This window comes from Xenopus laevis, chromosome 4S (genome assembly GCF_017654675.1).
Source record: "Xenopus laevis strain J_2021 chromosome 4S, Xenopus_laevis_v10.1, whole genome shotgun sequence".
NCBI classification, from domain to species: domain Eukaryota; kingdom Metazoa; phylum Chordata; class Amphibia; order Anura; family Pipidae; genus Xenopus; species Xenopus laevis.
Window position 1 is genome coordinate 100,659,642 of NC_054378.1, and position 20,490 is coordinate 100,680,131.

Below are 20,490 nucleotides of genomic sequence, written 5' to 3' on the forward strand. Positions count from 1 at the left end.
CAGAGCACAAGTCACATGACCAGGGGCAGCTAGGAAATTGACAAAATGTCAAGCCCCATGTCAGATTTCAAAATTGAATATAAAAAAAATCTGTTTGCTCTTTTGAGAAATGGTTTTCAGTGCAGAATTATGCTGGAGTAGCACTATTAACTGATGCGTTTTGAAAAAATGACAGGATCCCTTTAACTCTTCCTTTACTCTAGTTCTAATACTGAAGTACAATATGCAGAGTCCCTTTCAGTTCTGCAGCAGAAAATTAGGGCCTCAAAAGCGTGTCAGTGAAGACCAGAGGTGTTTCCTCTGTTAGCTGTTAAGATTATGCCAGCAGTCACCAGGGTTAACCATAATCGGACATTTACAGTTATTTTGAGTTCTGTCCAGTGTTTTATGTGAAGAGGGCTATATTTTTTATCATTTAGGGACAAAAGAATGGCAAATTTAGGAGCAGACAATGAGTGAACTTGACCAAAAGTAATCTTGCCCAACAAACATTTGTGCAAACAAGGGCCAGATATTTGTCAGGGAGGTAGGGGCACATCTGCCACGAGGCAAGGTGAAAACGACAATTTGCAGGGACAGGTTTTAAGATGCTTCCCATACAGAGAAGGGAAACCGTAGAATTGTTAGGGGCTCCCGTTGGCTTATCTTCTACAAACGCTTCCCACCTGCATTGAAATGAATTGCCAGTGATCAAACCTATGCAGTGTTTTGTCCCGAAGCTGCCTCAAGAGGAGTGATTTTTATGTTTAACTACTGGCAAATCACTTCTTTGCCGGTGGGAAAGCATTTGGAGGAAATTAGTCGCCCACAAAAGAGGCGATTTTTCACGGGTGATCTTCTCATGTGTCATTGCTCTCATATATATTCAGGGCTGCTGAGGGAGCACAATAGGGCTGATTAACAAACAAAGGTGGTTGTATAATTGACAAAAGCTTTTATTATTTTATTATTAACATGTATTTTAAGAGCGCCAAAATATTGGGCAGTGCTGTAAAATAAATGTGTTTCTACAAAGAAATCACATGAATTACATACATATAAAATACATTGTTTCATACATAATAAACAGTACCAGTAAAAAAGGCGAGGAAGGACCTGTTCAAAAGAGCTTACAATCTTAAAGGGAAGGGAATGAGACACAATTTGCACTAGACAGTTGAAAACAAACTGCTGATTGCTTGCTATTGGCTTCTACCATGAGCATTTTAGCACCTGTTTGTAAATCAGCTCCAGTATGATGTGTAAATACTGGACTAACGTGGGAGTGAAATAGCTACGAGATCAACAGTTATCAGAAATACAATTATTTGTTAGAAAATGATCCTATGCCAAAGTGCGCACAGCGTGAGTCTGAGTCAGGTTAGTTTGTTCAGACAGGCACCCAAATGCATATTTGAGGCATCCTAAAGTTAACGGCTTTACAGTTTTGGAACTTGTGATCTAAATCCATTTATCAAGAAACCTTACAATACAAAATGCATGTAAATCAATTGCCTCTTGGCACTCTGCATCAGTGAGCCAATACGAACCCAAAATATAAAAATATACTAAAGTTCTAAGCTGCAAGCAATTTAAAGTACTCCAAAAATACTGGCATCAATTAGGATTGACTCATATTTGCCACATATCTTCCATGTTGTACCATATATTCTCAAATGTATCTGTGCTGCACATGTCTATACCTTTATATGGTTCCATATATTTAATGTGCTGCTGCAGTATGATATATATATATATATAATTTTTTTTTTTTTTAAATATTTTTTATTTTCATGAGAAAAGAAGACAAAAAATACACAGACATGGTGCCCAGCTCGCAGGGTGAAAATGCAAAGATAATGTTCAGTATTAGTATGATATATTTTTATTGTCCAACCTTAGCATGTATGGGCTTTACTTACTTTGCAGGGTACTCAAATACAGCCCTTCATCTCCAGCTTTCCCAGGAAACCATTATAATTAAAGATACCTATTTTTTGGATCTTTAAATAAAATATAAAAAATATTACATACAATGCATACTGGAAGCCAAAAGATCTATTGGGCAGTATTTATTCTGTGAAATTCTGAGAAAAGGTAATGTTTGCAAATCTTTTGAAGCACAGCGTTCACTGCATGCAACGTATGGAAAAAATTATGACCGCAATCTTTAAGCACCGCTATCATATTCTTTTTTTTTAGGTTTATCTGGTCTTGACAGCTCCACCAATCATTTAAGCTGGATAAAAGAGCACCAGGCATGAGTCAAGTTCAAAAATGTAATGCATGACAAAGGCCACGTTTTTTTTGTGTTGGAATGATTGGCTGAACCAATGGATTTATTTTTTGAGTTCAGAAGATCATTATTATACTGATTTATTTACAGTTCAGGAATAGAAAACCTGTATGATGAATTGTTTTCACCAAACATGTGCAGATGCCATGCAGGTTCCACAAAAATTCCACAGAAAGAGTATAAGAAAGGCACTTCTGGATGAATTTTTCTTCATTGGCATTTCTGAATCAGGTATGGCTGCCCTATGTCAAGAGTATAGTATTGTGCCAATGTTTAATTGGGTCCTATCAACATTTTCATGAAATTTCATAAGGTATCAGGGGCATTTTAGCCTCACATGGCTCTTTAAAGGGGCAGCAAAAAGCCACCTGTGATAGTTTTAATTTTCTTTCTTTTAATGAAATGCATCTCTTCTAGTGCAGAGAGTGCATTTGTGTTCTCTGTAATGTGCTGCTCCAGGTAAGCACAGGGGAGGGATGTGATACTGTGATGGGAGTGCCCATGTAAATGGCAGAGCTCTTCCAGCTAAATAAAACACTGCACCCTACATTTGTAAAAAAGTTTTATTTATTACATTTCAAAATCTCAGTGTAATATCTGCAGCATAAACCAAATGATGTTGCTAAAATTCAGTGCAACCAATATCTTTTTAACTAGCTTGTTCTATAACTTTTCAAGAATCTCAAGAAACAAATGATGTTTAAAGGGATTCTGTCATGATTTTTATGGTGTAGTTTTTTTTGTAGTTCTAAATTACACTGTTTACATTGCAAATAATTCAGCTCAGATTCAAAAGCAACAGATATTACCCATGTGCCCTTCTCAAGTCACTGATTGGTTACTGCCTGGTAACTCAGTGTAAACCAAGAGAGCTGAAAAGCAGGAAGTAATGTTCTGGCTTTTATGTTAGACATCCAGTCACTCCAGCCTTTATACATTACATTGTTTAAAGGTTTTTATTTTGCTTTTTTAACAAACAAACAACAAAAAAGACAAAGACGTTCACAGTCCAATTACAGCTTAGCATCAATTTGACAAAGGTACAGAATAACATAACGGGGCAAACACCATACCAATATCCTATATCAGCCTATATTACAATTTACCTTCTGGGTACCAACTATTATCCCTTCTATTGGGGTGGATGCGGACCTTCTGAATCGGGGAGTGCTACTGTTGGATTGGTGTCAACCCAAGGGGTCCAAATAATGTCAAATTTTGCAGAGGCGCCCCGTGCTACAGTTTTATGAGTGGTAAAGTTTTGTTCACCAGTGCTATCCAATCTACCAGTTTTGGCATCTCAGAACTTATCCACTTTATGGCAATCAATTTCTTTGCATAAAACAAAACACTCAATTTTATTTTTACACTGAACAATTCCTTTAAGTGCTGTTCTTATATCTACCAGGGAGCTATTACCTTGTGTAAAGCTCCTCATAGACGCGACGATTCTTCTTGCCGAACGACTGATTTTAGGGACGCCCGACCGATCCTTCGAAATTATCGTGCGGTTAGTGTGATTCGAACGATCGTACATCTTACGATTTTTCGGCCGACATCTGTCAGGAAATTGATCGGCCAGGTCAAAAAATCTGTCGGTCCCAGTGCAATCTATCTATGTTTGCAGGGCCAAGCAGGCAGCTCCCCTTTGTTTTCCTGGCAAATTGGTCTTTTTAGTTGATGGTAAATTCGTAGGATCGTACGATTGTTCTGAGAAGATCGTGGTCTCACGATCAGGATCTGATCTTTTAAAAATCTCAACATCTATGGCCAGCTTTAGGGAGCTGTTATCTGGTTACTTTCCTACTGTTTATTTGTCAGGCTGCTGCGGGGGAAGGGAGGGGGTGATATCACTCAAATGTGCAGTACATCAGTAAAGAGTGACAGAAGTTTGTCAGAGCACAAGTCACATGACTGGGGGCTCCTACAAAACTGGCAATATGTTTAGCCCCATGTTAGATTTCAAGATCAAAATATGGTCTTTTGAAAAATGGATTTCAGTGCAGAAGTCTGCTGGAGCAGCACTATTAACTGATGCGTTTGGAAAAAAACATATTTTCCCACGACAATATCCCTTTAATGGCATACAATATGAATTGTTTAGTATAAAGACATTTAATGTCATTTAAAGTGGTTGTTCACCTTCAAACACCCCAGTTCAGTTGGTTTCAGATACTGTAGCTCACCAGAAATAAATAATTTTTCCAATTACTTTCTATTGGTGATCGTTTTCTCTAATATTAAACTGCAAAGTTTCAACAACACTGAAAAAAGGTGTTTGGAAGGTGAACAACCCCTTTAAAGAAAAACAATACCCCCCCATTTAGGTCTCTATAAAAAGATATTGCATAAAACAGCTCATATGTAAAAACATGCTTCATGTAAATAAACCATTTTCATAAAAATATTCTTTTTAGTAGCATTTGTCATTAGATAATCATAAATAGAAAATTGCCATTTTAAAAAAATAAGCTGTGCCCCCTGGAATTATAGGACTCACGGTGCACACAAACAAACCAAACATGTTAGGTCACGTGAGCCAATTAACAGACAGAGTTTTGTCTTTTGCTTCCACACTTCTTCCTGTTACAGTTAGAGTTGTAGTATTTCTGGTCAGGTGATCTCTGAGGCAGCACACATCACGAAATGGTGGCTTAAGGCAAAAGATGTAAAAAGACAATATTTACTTATATATACTTATATATTTACACATATATATATATATATATATATATATATATATATATATATATATATATTGGAGGAATTTCAGGACAAATCAAAAAGGTCGTCCACAAGAATTGGAACATTCTAAAAGCCGATAGTAATTTGAAAACAGTATTGCCCAATCCGCCCATTATAGCCTATAAGAGGGGAGTCAGCCTCCGGAATCTTCTGGTTAAGACAGATCCGGTAGAATGTTACCAAAAACCACAGACTGGTTGGCTGGGGAACCGAAAAATGGGATGTTTTAGATGTCCCTCCTGCACTTCATGCAGATACATGTGCCCTAGTCAGAGTTTTAGCCATCCCCACAATGGAAAAAGATTCGCCATTCGATCACATATCACATGTACCACTACACATGTGATTTATTTAATAACTTGTCCATGCGGTCTTTCGTATGTTGGAAAGACAGATTTGACATTACGTCTTAGGATGGATGCCCACCGTTCGGCTATAAGCACAGCATTTAGGGACAATTTCACCTCGAAGCCCGTTGCCAAACATTACCTAGAGAAAGGCCATCATCTTCCAACGTTTAAATATATTGGTATAGACCACATTCCTCCACTTAGGAGAGGGGGTGACAGGTCTAAAATGCTGCTTCAGAGGGAATGTTTTTGGATTAAGAAACTTAACACACTGGCCCCCTATGGTCTAAATGAGCAGTTCTCTTTGTCGTGCTTTTTGGAACAGAGATAAAGGTTTAATTAAATGTACTATACTTGTTTCAACATATTGCTAAATACCGAGGTTGTTACACAATGTTTTGAATGGTTACAGGGTATCCTAGATTATAACCATGTATTTGATACAAGAAATATGTTTAAGAGTTGTTACATTTAAATGATTATTGCTACTGTGACAACCTGCTGGTTCTATGTGTAGGTGAGTTTTTCATTGACCTCATTTCCTGTTTAGGCTCATAGAAGAGTATAAAGTTTTTGTTTTAATCACATGTTGTATCTTGATAACGGTCCAAGACCAGGACCGAAACGTCGATGCATGTATTATGCTCTTTTTTAAAATTTAAATAAATAAATTAATTTTTTAAAAAAAACTCCAGTGTGCGCTGCTAACTACCCTTGGACTGTTATATATATATATATATATATATATATATATATATATATATATATATATATATATATATATATATATATAACAAACAAGGGAAAGTTGTGCTCACCACTAGTTTTTAAAACCATTAGGCGGGGGTGCAATGAGGGTGTGACCACAAAATACATATAGACAAATACAAGATTCCTCTGCACTCAACCCATTATCAATATATTTAAGACAGAGACATTTTGTGCATACTGCTACTGAAAAATGCCTTACCCTTTAAACAAAACAGGGATTGTTTGTCCATATATTGCAATATATTTAAGCTGGCCAACTACGTCAAAGTCATCCCATATCTGGCCAGTCCTATGCTCAATTTTCATTTGATTCATTAAGAATTCTATGGTTTCATTATACATTTTATAAAAGGGACGAATACGTTTTACCTGCAACTTACTAGCTGCTTTCAAAGTAAAACTCCCAAACTTGGCTGCCCTTTTATTAGACACCAGTGGATCACCTGACTATAGTTGGAGGGGGTGGGAGCTACAACATGGAGCTGGTCACTGCTCTTGTAGAACTATAACAAACAAGGGAAAGTTGTGCTCACCACTATTTTTTAAAACCATTAGGCGGGGGTGCAATGAGGGTGTGACCACAAAATACATATAGACAAATACAAGATTCCTCTGCACTCAACCCATTATCAATATATTTAAGACAGATTATATAGATATATATATATATATATCTATATAATCAAAATCACAGTGCTCCAACGTTTCGGTCCCAAGGAGAAAGGTCCCAAGAGGGACCGAAACGTTGGAGGAGAAAGGTCCCAAGAGGGACCGAAACGTTGGAGCACTGTGATGTGTGAAATGAAATAATAAAAAGACACTTGTTTTACAAAGGGAAGTGCTGGCCCAGGAATACTGAAGATATATAACTATATATATATATATATATATATATATATATATATATATATATATATATATATATATATATATATATATATATATATATATATATATATATATATATATATATTCCAGTTTGGTAAGATTCTTTAATATGCCACTTAGGGGTATATTTATCAAGGGTCGAAGTTCGAAGTTAAAAAAACTTCCAACTTCGAATTCAAAAAGACCAACCGAATAGAGGTCGAAGGTTTTTGCGGGTCTAAGTGGTCTGTATTCGGCCTACTTTGAATCGCACAATCGAAGGAATAACGTCTTAGATCTACTTCGATTCGAAGTTTTTCCCCCAAAAAACTTTGATCTCTCAACCTCCACCAATTGCATCCATATAGGTTCTAGGAGGTCCCCCATAGGCTAAAACAGCGCTTCGGTAGCTTTTAAGCGAATGGTCGAAGTCAAAGTTTAAAGAGACAGTACATGATAAATTTCTATATTATAATTTCAAAGTTTTTTTCAACTTCGATTCGAAGTTGGACTATTCGATGGTCGATGTACCCAAAAATTACTTCGAAATTCGACGTTTTTTTACTTCGAAAATTCACTTTGACCTTTGATAAATCTGCCCCTTAATATGATATAAACTACCTGTTGCTTAAATATTCATTTTGGGGGTAACGTTTTTCTTTAAGAAAGAAAACTAGCAGTTTTGTATGTATTGCATCATTGCTGGCAGTCCATCTGTTCCATGGAACAACTACACCACCTGGATAAGCCTCCAGGTGCATTGCTATGTCCTATCAAAACAGTTTGTGTGTTAAGATGTTTTCATTTTTTCCATCGTATATTGTTCCAAGAGAAGTGAATGGGCCCCTAATGAAGTGAGTCACTGCATCTAACTCTATTTTCAGACTTGTGGCTTGAGAATGTTGGCTGGAGCAAATTAGACAAAAGCCAATGGATTTTGAAAGGATTTCAAGTGACTGACACATGCCAGATTGCAATGATCCAACATTATGAACTGTGAACATTGCCTTGGCGATAATTTTCTACTGTTCTTATATCTACCAGGGAGCTATTACCTTGTGTAAAGCTCCTCATAGACGCGACGATTCTTCTTGCCGAACGACTGATTTTAGGGACGCCCGACCGATCCTTCGAAATTATCGTGCGGTTAGTGTGATTCGAACGATCGTACATCTTACGATTTTTCGGCCGACATCTGTCAGGAAATTGATCGGCCAGGTCAAAAAATCTGTCGGTCCCAGTGCAATCTATCTATGTTTGCAGGGCCAAGCAGGCAGCTCCCCTTTGTTTTCCTGGCAAATTGGTCTTTTTAGTTGATGGTAAATTCGTAGGATCGTACGATTGTTCTGAGAAGATCGTGGTCTCACGATCAGGATCTGATCTTTTAAAAATCTCAACATCTATGGCCAGCTTTAGGGAGCTGTTATCTGGTTACTTTCCTACTGTTTATTTGTCAGGCTGCTGCGGGGGAAGGGAGGGGGTGATATCACTCAAATGTGCAGTACATCAGTAAAGAGTGACAGAAGTTTGTCAGAGCACAAGTCACATGACTGGGGGCTCCTACAAAACTGGCAATATGTTTAGCCCCATGTTAGATTTCAAGATCAAAATCTGGTCTTTTGAAAAATGGATTTCAGTGCAGAAGTCTGCTGGAGCAGCAGTATTAACTGATGCGTTTGGAAAAAAACATATTTTCCCACGACAATATCCCTTTAATGGCATACAATATGAATTGTTTAGTATAAAGACATTTAATGTCATTTAAAGTGGTTGTTCACCTTCAAACACCCCAGTTCAGTTGGTTTCAGATACTGTAGCTCACCAGAAATAAATAATTTTTCCAATTACTTTCTATTTGTGATCGTTTTCTCTAATATTACACTGCAAAGTTTCAACAACACTGAAAAAAGGTGTTTGGAAGGTGAACAACCCCTTTAAAGAAAAACAATACCCCCCCATTTAGGTCTCTATAAAAAGATATTGCATAAAACAGCTCATATGTAAAAACATGCTTCATGTAAATAAACCATTTTCATAAAAATATTCTTTTTAGTAGCATTTGTCATTAGCTAATCATAAATAGAAAATTGCCATTTTAAAAAAATAAGCTGTGCCCCCTGGAATTATAGGACTCACGGTGCACACAAACAAACCAAACATGTTAGGTCACGTGAGCCAATTAACAGACAGAGTTTTGTCTTTTGCTTCCACACTTCTTCCTGTTACAGTTAGAGTTGTAGTATTTCTGGTCAGGTGATCTCTGAGGCAGCACACATCACGAAATGGTGGCTTAAGGCAAAAGATGTAAAAAGACAATATTTACTTATATATACTTATATATTTACACACATATATATATATATATATATATATATATATATATATATATATATAAAACAAACAAGGGAAAGTTGTGCTCACCACTAGTTTTTAAAACCATTAGGCGGGGGTGCAATGAGGGTGTGACCACAAAATACATATAGACAAATACAAGATTCCTCTGCACTCAACCCATTATCAATATATTTAAGACAGAGACATTTTGTGCATACTGCTACTGAAAAATGCCTTACCCTTTAAACAAAACAGGGATTGTTTGTCCATATATTGCAATATATTTAAGCTGGCCAACTACGTCAAAGTCATCCCATATCTGGCCAGTCCTATGCTCAATTTTCATTTGATTCATTAAGAATTCTATGGTTTCATTATACATTTTATAAAAGGGACGAATACGTTTTACCTGCAACTTACTAGCTGCTTTCAAAGTAAAACTCCCAAACTTGGCTGCCCTTTTATTAGACACCAGTGGATCACCTGACTATAGTTGGAGGGGGTGGGAGCTACAACATGGAGCTGGTCACTGCTCTTGTAGAACTATAACAAACAAGGGAAAGTTGTGCTCACCACTATTTTTTAAAACCATTAGGCGGGGGTGCAATGAGGGTGTGACCACAAAATACATATAGACAAATACAAGATTCCTCTGCACTCAACCCATTATCAATATATTTAAGACAGAGATTATATAGATATATATATATATATATATCTATATAATCAAAATCACAGTGCTCCAACGTTTCGGTCCCAAGGAGAAAGGTCCCAAGAGGGACCGAAACGTTGGAGGAGAAAGGTCCCAAGAGGGACCGAAACGTTGGAGCACTGTGATGTGTGAAATTAAATAATAAAAAGACACTTGTTTTACAAAGGGAAGTGCTGGCCCAGGAATACTGAAGATATATAACTATATATATATATATATATATATATACAGGGCCGCCATCAGGGGGTCACAGGGGGTACAGTCCTCCCGGGCCCGCAGGATTTTTAACTTTGAGGGGGGCCCGCCCGCGCCGCACTGAATTCATTTAGCCGGCGAAATTTACACTGGTTGCGTCCCGTGCGTACGCGTGACGTCAGTACGCACGGGCGCAACTCTATTTAAACCGCCGCAGCCTGCCGCCTGCACACAGAAGATAGAAGACGCGTCTGGAGAAGGATCGTCTTCCTGGAGATGGAACGGCTTCCTGGATACGCCGAAGACGCTGAAGACACCGCTGGAGGAATAAGAAGACCGCACAGGAGAAGAAGTCGCCACTGGAGTTGCAGGTAAGTGCCACTGACCACCAATGTGAGCCCCTGATCCCGCCACTGACCACCAATGAGCCACTGACCACCAATGAGAGCCCCTAAACCGCCGTGCGGGCCCCTTAAGCCCCCAGGCCCCTTGAAGCCCTAATGCGGGGCCCCTTGAAGCCCTAATGCGGGGCCCCTTGAAGCCCTAATGCGGGGCCCCTGAAGCCCCATGCGGGGCCCCTGAAGCCCTAATGCAGGGCCCCTGATCCCCCCCCCCCAAGGAAGGGCCCCTTGAAGCCTCATGCTGGCCCCTAAAGCCCCAAGGAAGGGCCCCTGATCCCCCCCCTTTCAGGGCCCCTGATCCCCCCAAGGAAGGGCCCCTGATTCCCCCCCCAAGGAAGGGCCCCTTGAAGCCTCATGCTGGCCCCTAAAGCTCCAAGGGCCCCTGATCCCCCCATGCAGGGCCCCTGATCCCCCCATGCAGGGCCCCTGATCCCCCCAAGGAAGGGCCCCTTGAAGCCTAATGCTGGCCCCTGATCCCCCCCATGCAGGGCCCCTGACCCCCCCCCATGCAGGGCCCCTGATCCCCCCCCAAGGAAGGGCCCCTTGAAGCCTCATGCTGGCCCCTAAAGCCCCAAGGTAGGGCCCCTGATCCCCTCCATGCAGGGCCCCTGATCCCCTCCATGCAGGGCCCCTGATCCCCCCAATGCAGGGCCCCTGATCCCCCCAAGGAAGGGCCCCTGATAAGTTGTATATCTTTTATTTATACTAATCAAAGTTCTTAATGGGGCACATTTCAATTTTCCATTGTCCTTTTTAGGACCGGTTATTTTTTGACCAAGGGGTTAAACCAAATGGCTCTTATTTGTACAATTTATATGTAGAATTGTAAGTACAATTTATCTTAGAGCAGGTACCTGCTTAAAGATTCTACCTTGATGTGGTGGCAGGCTTAATAACCCTTTTGCCAAAATTATTTTTACTGTTTCTTTGCTTGTCCGTGTGACCTTTGTACTGGTGGGAGGGTGTGGTTAGGGAAGGGGCGTGGCCAGGGGAGGGGCGGCAAGGGGGGCCCAGAAAATTTTGTTGTGTGGGGCCCCATGATTTCTGATGGCGGCCCTGTATATATATATATATATATATATATATATATATATATATATATATATATATATATATATATATATATATATATATATATATATATATATATATTCCAGTTTGGTAAGATTCTTTAATATGCCACTTAGGGGTATATTTATCAAGGGTCGAAGTTCGAAGTTAAAAAAACTTCCAACTTCGAATTCAAAAAGACCAACCGAATAGAGGTCGAAGGTTTTTGCGGGTCTAAGTGGTCTGTATTCGGCCTACTTTGAATCGCACAATCGAAGGAATAACGTCTTAGATCTACTTCGATTCGAAGTTTTTCCCCCAAAAAACTTTGATCTCTCAACCTCCACCAATTGCATCCATATAGGTTCTAGGAGGTCCCCCATAGGCTAAAACAGCGCTTCGGTAGCTTTTAAGCGAATGGTCGAAGTCAAAGTTTAAAGAGACAGTACATGATAAATTTCTATATTATAATTTCAAAGTTTTTTTCAACTTCGATTCGAAGTTGGACTATTCGATGGTCGATGTACCCAAAAATTACTTCGAAATTCGACGTTTTTTTACTTCGAAAATTCACTTTGACCTTTGATAAATCTGCCCCTTAATATGATATAAACTACCTGTTGCTTAAATATTCATTTTAGGGGTAACGTTTTTCTTTAAGAAAGAAAACTAGCAGTTTTGTATGTATTGCATCATTGCTGGCAGTCCATCTGTTCCATGGAACAACTACACCACCTGGATAAGCCTCAGATATAACTTTGATGTCTGAAGTGCAATAAATTAAGTACAAACCAACTCTGAGCAATAGCAAACACCTTGTTTTAATAATCAGGAAGGGTTTTCTATAATATATACTTTCTTATTCATAAAGAAACATATGTCTGGTTTAACCTAGGCTGCACTGGATAACCAAATGTTTTCTAAATAAGGCATTGTAGATAGGGATGCACCGAATCCACTGTTTTGGATTCGGCCGAACCCCCAAATCCTTTGCGAAAGATTCAGCCGAATACCGAACCGAATCCGAATTTGCATATGCAAATTAGGGGTGGGAAGGGGAAAACATTTTTTACTTCCTTGTTTTGTGACCAAAAGTCATGTGTTTTTCCTCCTCGGCCCTAATTTGCATATGCAAATTAGGATTCGGATTTGGTTCGGCCGTGCAGAAGGATTCGGCTGAATCTGAATCCTGCTGAAAAAGGCTGAATCCTGCCCGAATCCCAAACCGAATCCTGGATTCAGAGCATCCTTAATTGTAGAATAACCATAAATAAAAAATATCAGAAGGCAGGTGGCATGTAAAGCTTTTCTACTGCGTATCTGCCTGTGTAAAAATGGAAACAAATGTCTAGAAAAATGTCCATTGTACAGTATTACATGTATTTTCAATCGTAAAGAGCTTTAATCGGCCATTTTTGTAAAAATTATTTAGGCAAATTGTTTTATTTTTGGCATATATAGGGCTTAAATTATAGTATTAGTACTGAATCTGCAACAATCGAGAAAAACACATCTAATCAATGAAAAGAATAACATTATAGCCTGTAAAGGCTCTTACACACAAGCGTTTTTTGCTGCGTTCTCCTGTGGTCTGCTTGCACGCCAGCGCTCAGCAACCGTGCGGCCTAGGGGCGCCCACCCAGCAAATCCGGTGCTGTTCGCCCTTTAGTAAATTTCCCCCATAGTTACAAATGCAGGATAGACCTACTGTAATATCGGGTGCTATAAATACATCACCTATCAAACGCATACAACTATATACTAACTACATTGCAGGTTGAATTAAGGGATGCACCAAATCCAGGATTAGATTCGGATTCTGCCAGGATTCTGCCTTTTTCAGAAAGATTCGGATTGGGTCGAATCCTTCTGCCCGGCTGAACTGAATCCTAATTTACATATGCAAATTAGGGGCATGGAAAGAAATCGTGTGATTTTTTGTCACAAAACAAAACAAAAAAATTTGCATATGCAAATCAGGCTTCGGATTCAGCCGAATCTTTCGCAAAGGATTCAGGGGTTTGGCCGAATCCAAAATAGTGGATTCAGTGCATCCCTTGTTGAATTAGCTTGACTTGAGGTTGGAAACGCTTCCCAATCCCATTTCAGGCAACCCCCACTCACTGGCAAACCAGCACTACAAAATCTAAGAAGTATTTAATCTTTATTGATGCTATTGTTTATTCTTTAGTCTTCCCCCTCCTGCATTATTTAGCAAATAACGACTTCCAGGTTTTTATTAGATCCTAACATTTACAACATTTGAAAATGTGTTTCTTTAACCCTGACACTCCACTGTACAACTGGGAATTCTATGCTATTGTGCTCTGACAGATGACTTAAAATCTTGTGCTTCCTTACCTCTAAATTAGCATATGCAGCGCCTGGCAAAGCAGATCTCGTTATGTGCATTGCTATGTCCTATCAAAACAGTTTGTGTGTTAAGATGTTTTCATTTTTTCCATCGTATATTGTTCCAAGAGAAGTGAATGGGCCCCTAATGAAGTGAGTCACTGCATCTAACTCTATTTTCAGACTTGTGGCTTGAGAATGTTGGCTGGAGCAAATTAGACAAAAGCCAATGGATTTTGAAAGGATTTCAAGTGACTGACACATGCCAGATTGCAATGATCCAACATTATGAACTGTGAACATTGCCTTGGCGATAATTTTCTACTGATAGCTGATTGAGTATACAGTTCTCTTCTGGTTCAGTGTCCCTCGCTCAGGTTTCTCTTTAATTCATACAGAAGAGCATTACAGATCTGTTGGCATCTCGACTTTCTTGTGTACAGATACTAGAGCCAATGAGCCAATCCCACAAGACCAACAAGAATGGACTAAATCTGTTGATTTTAAACCATGCCTCAATGCTTCCACACATAAACAGTAACAAAAACAAATAGAGCAGCAACAATGCTGCTGTTATGGAACATTTAAGTAAAAATAAATTCATTAAAAGATCAACCTGTTGCATGCAAAAGCATATTTCCTGAAAAATATTAGCAAAAGTAACCAGACATGAAACCCCTTACTGTTTTACAATAGCAGCCCAAACCCAATATAATACTTACAGATACACCAACAATAAAAACAAAAGAGAGACAGAGGGAGAAGAAGGAAATGGGAAAGAAAAGCTCAATACAGGTATGGGATCTGTTATCCAGAAACCCGTTATCCAAAAAGCTCCAAATTACGGAAAGGCCAGGGTCGGACTGGGATGCCAGGAGCCCACCAGAAACATGATTGGGGACAGCTGGAAAACTGACAATATGTCTAGCCCCATGTCAGATTTCAAAATTGAATATAAAAAAATCTGTTTGCTCTTTTGAAAAATGTATTTCAGTGAAGAATTCTGCGGGAGCAGCACTATTAACTGATGCGTTTAGAAAAAAACATGTTTTTCCATGACAGTACCCCTTTAACAACGCATTTAACGGTTAATTGGGGGAAAAAATGGTTATTGGCATTCCTTTAATGGGACTAAAATGTAGGAAAAAGTCTGGATTTGTATGTGCTGGAGACAAAGGGCCTAAATCATATGCACACAGCAATTGTTGTGAGAGGATCAAGTCACCAAAAAATGTAGTTAATTTTATTCCCATCTTTTATCCTGCAGTGCTGATCTGGACTTATGTCATTAACTGCATGTAGCTTATTGTTAGAGATTTCAGTTCATTGCTGTGTGGCACAAATAGGGGCTGATTTGGTAAGGGTCGAATTGAAAATTTGAATTTGAATTTTTGCATTTTTTTTTTATATTCAAAACTGTCAAATTCGACTAGGCAATTATCCAAACTTGATTCGAGTTTTTAAAAAAAATTAGAATTCGATTTTCAAGATTTATCATACCTTTAAGAATTAAAATACGACTATTCGTCACCTAAAATCTGCCGAATTACTGTATAAGTCAATGGGAGAAGTACAGTGACCAATTTGGAGATGTTTGGAGCCTTCCTGACATTAAAGTTTTTTTTTTTAGAGAAAAAACTCGAATCGAGTCGATCAAATTCAAATTGAATTCGATTTGTAAAATTCATCCGAGTTTGAAATATTAGATTTTTTAATAAATTTCCCCCAATCGAATTTCGAGTAAAATCGAATTCACGTGAGTTAAAAAAAACCTCACATGAATTTAAAATTCGAATCTTGATAAATGTGCCTCCAAATGTTTGAAGCCAAAAGTTCTTATATCAAAAGAAAGTGCCTCTTTGTTAGTCTCAGAGACCATTGCAATACACTGTATAAGCATAAACCGATCTGTTCATTCCCTGCAATGCAACTTAGCAAAATCCTCATGCACCAGTCATAGCTCAATTCCACATGGTTCTAACCACTTCATGGGTTTCACCACATTGCAGCTTCCTCAGGTTTTTTTTTAATTGTTAGCACAAGTTTTTGCCCAATGCACTGCCACCTTTTGTGATGGTGCAAATCACTCCTATATTAAAAATTCACATATTTTGCTATTCTGTATGAGAAAAAAATATTTCAGTGGTATAAAAACAGTTTAGTGATCCCTTAACTGGAACCAGAGCTCCACTAACATTGGAAAGACGTTGCAGGTATTGGCAGAGATATGGTTCCAGTGCATCCCGTATGGGGAACTTTGAAAAGGAGTCAGCAGGCAAGAGAACACAGGCAGGGAAATGGTCAATAAAGTAATCAGCCTCTACAGTACAATTTATACAAGGTTCTGTCTTGTCCTGATTGCGTGACATGGAGCAGAATAATCACAATAGTCTTGGGATTCAAGGCATAGCTGGCTTTAAAAACAAGTTTGGAAAACCTTAGTTAAATTTGCCCCATCTATTTTCAGGGTTTGACCAGTCAAGGAACATTTATCTTTAGCTCTCTTACAGCTCAGTGAGTTGGTCACTCTCATAGATTACTGTTTTGGTGATGGCAAACAGCTTAAAGGGATCCTGTCATCGGAAAACATCTTTTTTTCAAAACAAATCAGTGAATAGTGCTACTCCAGCAGAATTCTGCACTGAATCCATTTCTCAAAAGAGCAAACAGATTTTTTTATATTCAATTTTAAAATCTAACATGGGGCTAGACATTTTGTCAATTTCCCAGCTGCCCCTGGTCATGTTACTTGTGCCTGCACTTTAGGAGAGAAATGCTTTCTGGCAGGCTGCTGTTTTTCCTTCTCAATGTAACTGAGTGTGTCTCAGTGAGACATGGGTTTTTACTATTGAGTGTTGTTCTTAGATCTACCAGGCAGCTGTTATCTTGTGTTAGGGAGCTGCTATCTGGTTACCTTCCCATTGTTCTTTTGTTTGGCTGTTGGGGGGGGGAAAGGGAGGAGTGATATTACTCCAACTTGCAGTACAGCAGTAAAGAGTGATTGAAGTTTATCAGAGCACAAGTCACATGACTTGGGGCAACTGGGAAATTAACAATATGTCTAGCCCCATGTCAGATTTCCAAATTGAATATAAAAAAATCTGTTTGCTCTTTTGAGAAATGGATTTCAGTGCAGAATTCTGCTGGAGCAGCACTATTAACTGATTCATTTTGACAGTATCCCTTTAACCAGAAGAAACAAAATACATTCTGCAAGCACACTCCCTGCAACCAAAGACTGATCTCTTCTAAGAGGCTTTACTGCACACATCACTGATGGAACTAAAATTGGTCCTGGAGGCAATGGAAACCTGCACTATATGTTCATCTTCAAGTTGCCTGACTACCTACCTACCATCCCAGACTGAGTCAGGTTTGAAACAAACGAATCCTCTCAGAGTGCTGAATTTTTCATGGGGACTCCCAAGATGACCAAGCAGTCACCAAAAAAGCATAGAATTAAGGGCATCTGTTGTGAAAAGTTGTAAAAGTGAAAAGTTTGGAATGTATTTTCTAAATATAAACAACCAAACAATTCTGTCTTTGGTGTAACTATAGAGGAAACATTCCCCGCAGTTGCAGACGGGCCCTGGGGACAAGCGGGCCCAGACTGCAGGTTCTGCTTCCTCTACAGTTAATAAATTAAAGAAGATATGAAAGAAATCCCCCACCCCAGCCACTTTCTTACTGGCGGGCAGGGAGTAGAGGAGACTGGCTGTCGGGGGTCCAGGTAAGAGTGGCCATGCAGGGGGTCCAGATAAGAATTGCTGTGCAGGGGGGTCTGGTATCAGCTTGTTATCTATTTATGTTATCTATCTATGATATAACTTATCTGTCTCTCTGCATGCAGCTGTGTGTCAGAGTTAGATCATTTTAAACTGGACGTGTCATGCAGACAAAAAAATCTGTATAATAAAAGTTCTTTTCAAATTAAATATGAATCCAATTTCTATTTTTTATTAAAGCATTCATAGCTAACTCATTTAAAAATTTCAGCTGTCAATCAAATATTGTATGCCCCTCCTCTATGCTTTAGGCATAGAGGCGGGGCAGACAATTACTTTCACTTTCCATTCAGCACTTCCTAGATGTCACTGCTCTCCACACATTCCCATAGTTCTCGTAACCATTTAATTGTGTAGCCAGGGCATGGGGATGGACATCAGGTCCCCCATTCTGGTGCACAAACAAGATTCTGAGATGATGCAATGCTTGTCTTAATAACAGTCTCCACAAAATGGCTCCCAGACTGAAGGAAACAAGATTCAAATCATTTATTTAATATAATTAAAGTTCATTTTGCTTGACTAATGTGATAAAATAAGATTTTGAATAATTATTTTGGGTGATGGGTCCCCTTTAAAGACTTTAAAGAGTTTGTTGAAAGGGGATAGTGAAGAGTTCCATGATTATTTCAGAAGAGGACAGAATTTGTAACAGATAACATGCCTTACAATACATTTTGCAGTAGTTCCCCTTTAATTGATTACAGTAGGTGGTGGTACCACCCATGCTCCTACCATCCTCTGGGTTAAAGTGAGTTGACTTGAACCCGTAATTCACAATAATGGTTCCTTTATCCAGCACTTAGCAATCATCACATGCACAAATGAGGTAAATACACAATTTCCTTTGTTGTTTCTTTGTTTGATATTCACATTTATTTAATTAATGCAGAGGCATTCAGTCTCTGCCAAAAGGAAGAAAAGTCCTAATTACAACCTCAACATTAATTCATGTCACTGATGTTCCATAATGGCCTGTGCCGGATACACATAGTTAACTATATGCCAATCCTCTGTCGGCATGCTGTAGTAGTGTTCAACTGTGTTCGTTAGTCTATTTCAGTCAAAAGACAATTTCTACAAATATTTTTATAGAGGAAGAATAAATCGTTGGGATACTGCCTGTGTAATGTAATATATGAACATTCAATGCAAACAGTTTGGAGGATAAAGCACTTGCCATAGCATGCTAAGTAGTGACGGGCGAATCTGTCCTGCTTCACCGAATAATTTGCAAAATGGCGGAAAAATTTGCGAAACAGCAAAAATTTGAGAAACGCATTGAAATTAATTGGCGTGAGTGAGTGAGCATGCCGCACAGGAGGGGGAGTTGCGGACAGGTGCTTGCTGCAGCGCCTGGGCCCAGCCCACTCTTGTGACATCACTGAAGAAGAGTATTATTCTAGCACTAGTAGCACATGGGATACAATAATGAAATAAAGGTTTTCGCCTGCTAGTGCTGCAAGGTCATGCTGTTGGCCGCTTTCTCTCCAATACAATAGGTAAAAAATGTTTGTTTTATTATTTTTCTCCAGGACTTTTTCAAAACTAATATCAAAAGGACAAAGGAGACTGACAATCTCGGCTGGTGATATTCCTTATGTGAAATTATTAGTGAGATAAAATGAATTCTGAATGATTTGTTGAAATATTTCTTTGTCTGAATAATAGGAAGTAAACCTCCATAATGTAAGGCACTCTCATTGCTGTTTTGCTGAAATGAGCATTAAGTGATGTTTGTCTGGGTAGAATAGTGTATGGGATCCAACACATTTACAGAAAGATATCTCTATTATTTCTGTCCAGCAAGGCCATAAAGCAAACCAGTAGCAGGTAACCCCGGTAACCCAAAAAAACAGGTCAAATGTGAGGTTTCCATTTTCATTGCTTAGCTTTTTGTCAGACCCTCTACTATTTCCTATTCATCTTCCCTTCTGACTTCCAAACTACTGTAGGAAGTCTCTTTAGTTATCACAGAATATCAACTGCAGAAGATGGTAGTCTTGCCCTGTTGTGCACCCAAATTATGCACATAAGATGGACTGAAAGACTTCACCAATTCCCATAATTAATTTGCCAAAATTTGGGACTGATTAAAGCAGTGAGCCCTGTCCATGCTGTGTTCATGTGTAAAGAGTGATGTAAGCTTTGGAGAGAGTCTGATATTGGAAGGGGGAAAGGAGGGTGTGGAAATAGTTCAGAAGAGAGTCAATTCAGATGTGCAGACCAGAGGGTTGAAGGGAATGAGAAAGGACAACAACAGATTTACTGCTGCTAACGTGAAGGGACACATCTTCTATTGGAGCAGCTAATCGCGGTCTAAGGTAAATGAACCTAGTGATGTAATGTTGGCATCTCTACTTGCTAATCTTGTGATTGTGTGTAATAGCTCCATGCTTGCCATTAAACAACATAATGTTCACTGAAGTTCAGCCTTAGTAGCCTGTTGATTGATTAAAACAGCAAGGTGTCACCCAAATACTTGCTGACTGACCTATATACTGTATTAAGCTAACTATTCAAGTTGTACTGTAAATCAGCAAGATTTACAATATATGTCGCTGTGTAGTGCTCCTTTTGGGGACCAGTGATATATGGGGTTTCATGCCTTCTTGCTATATACCTTCTATGTTTTCATGGAATGTAAACTTGC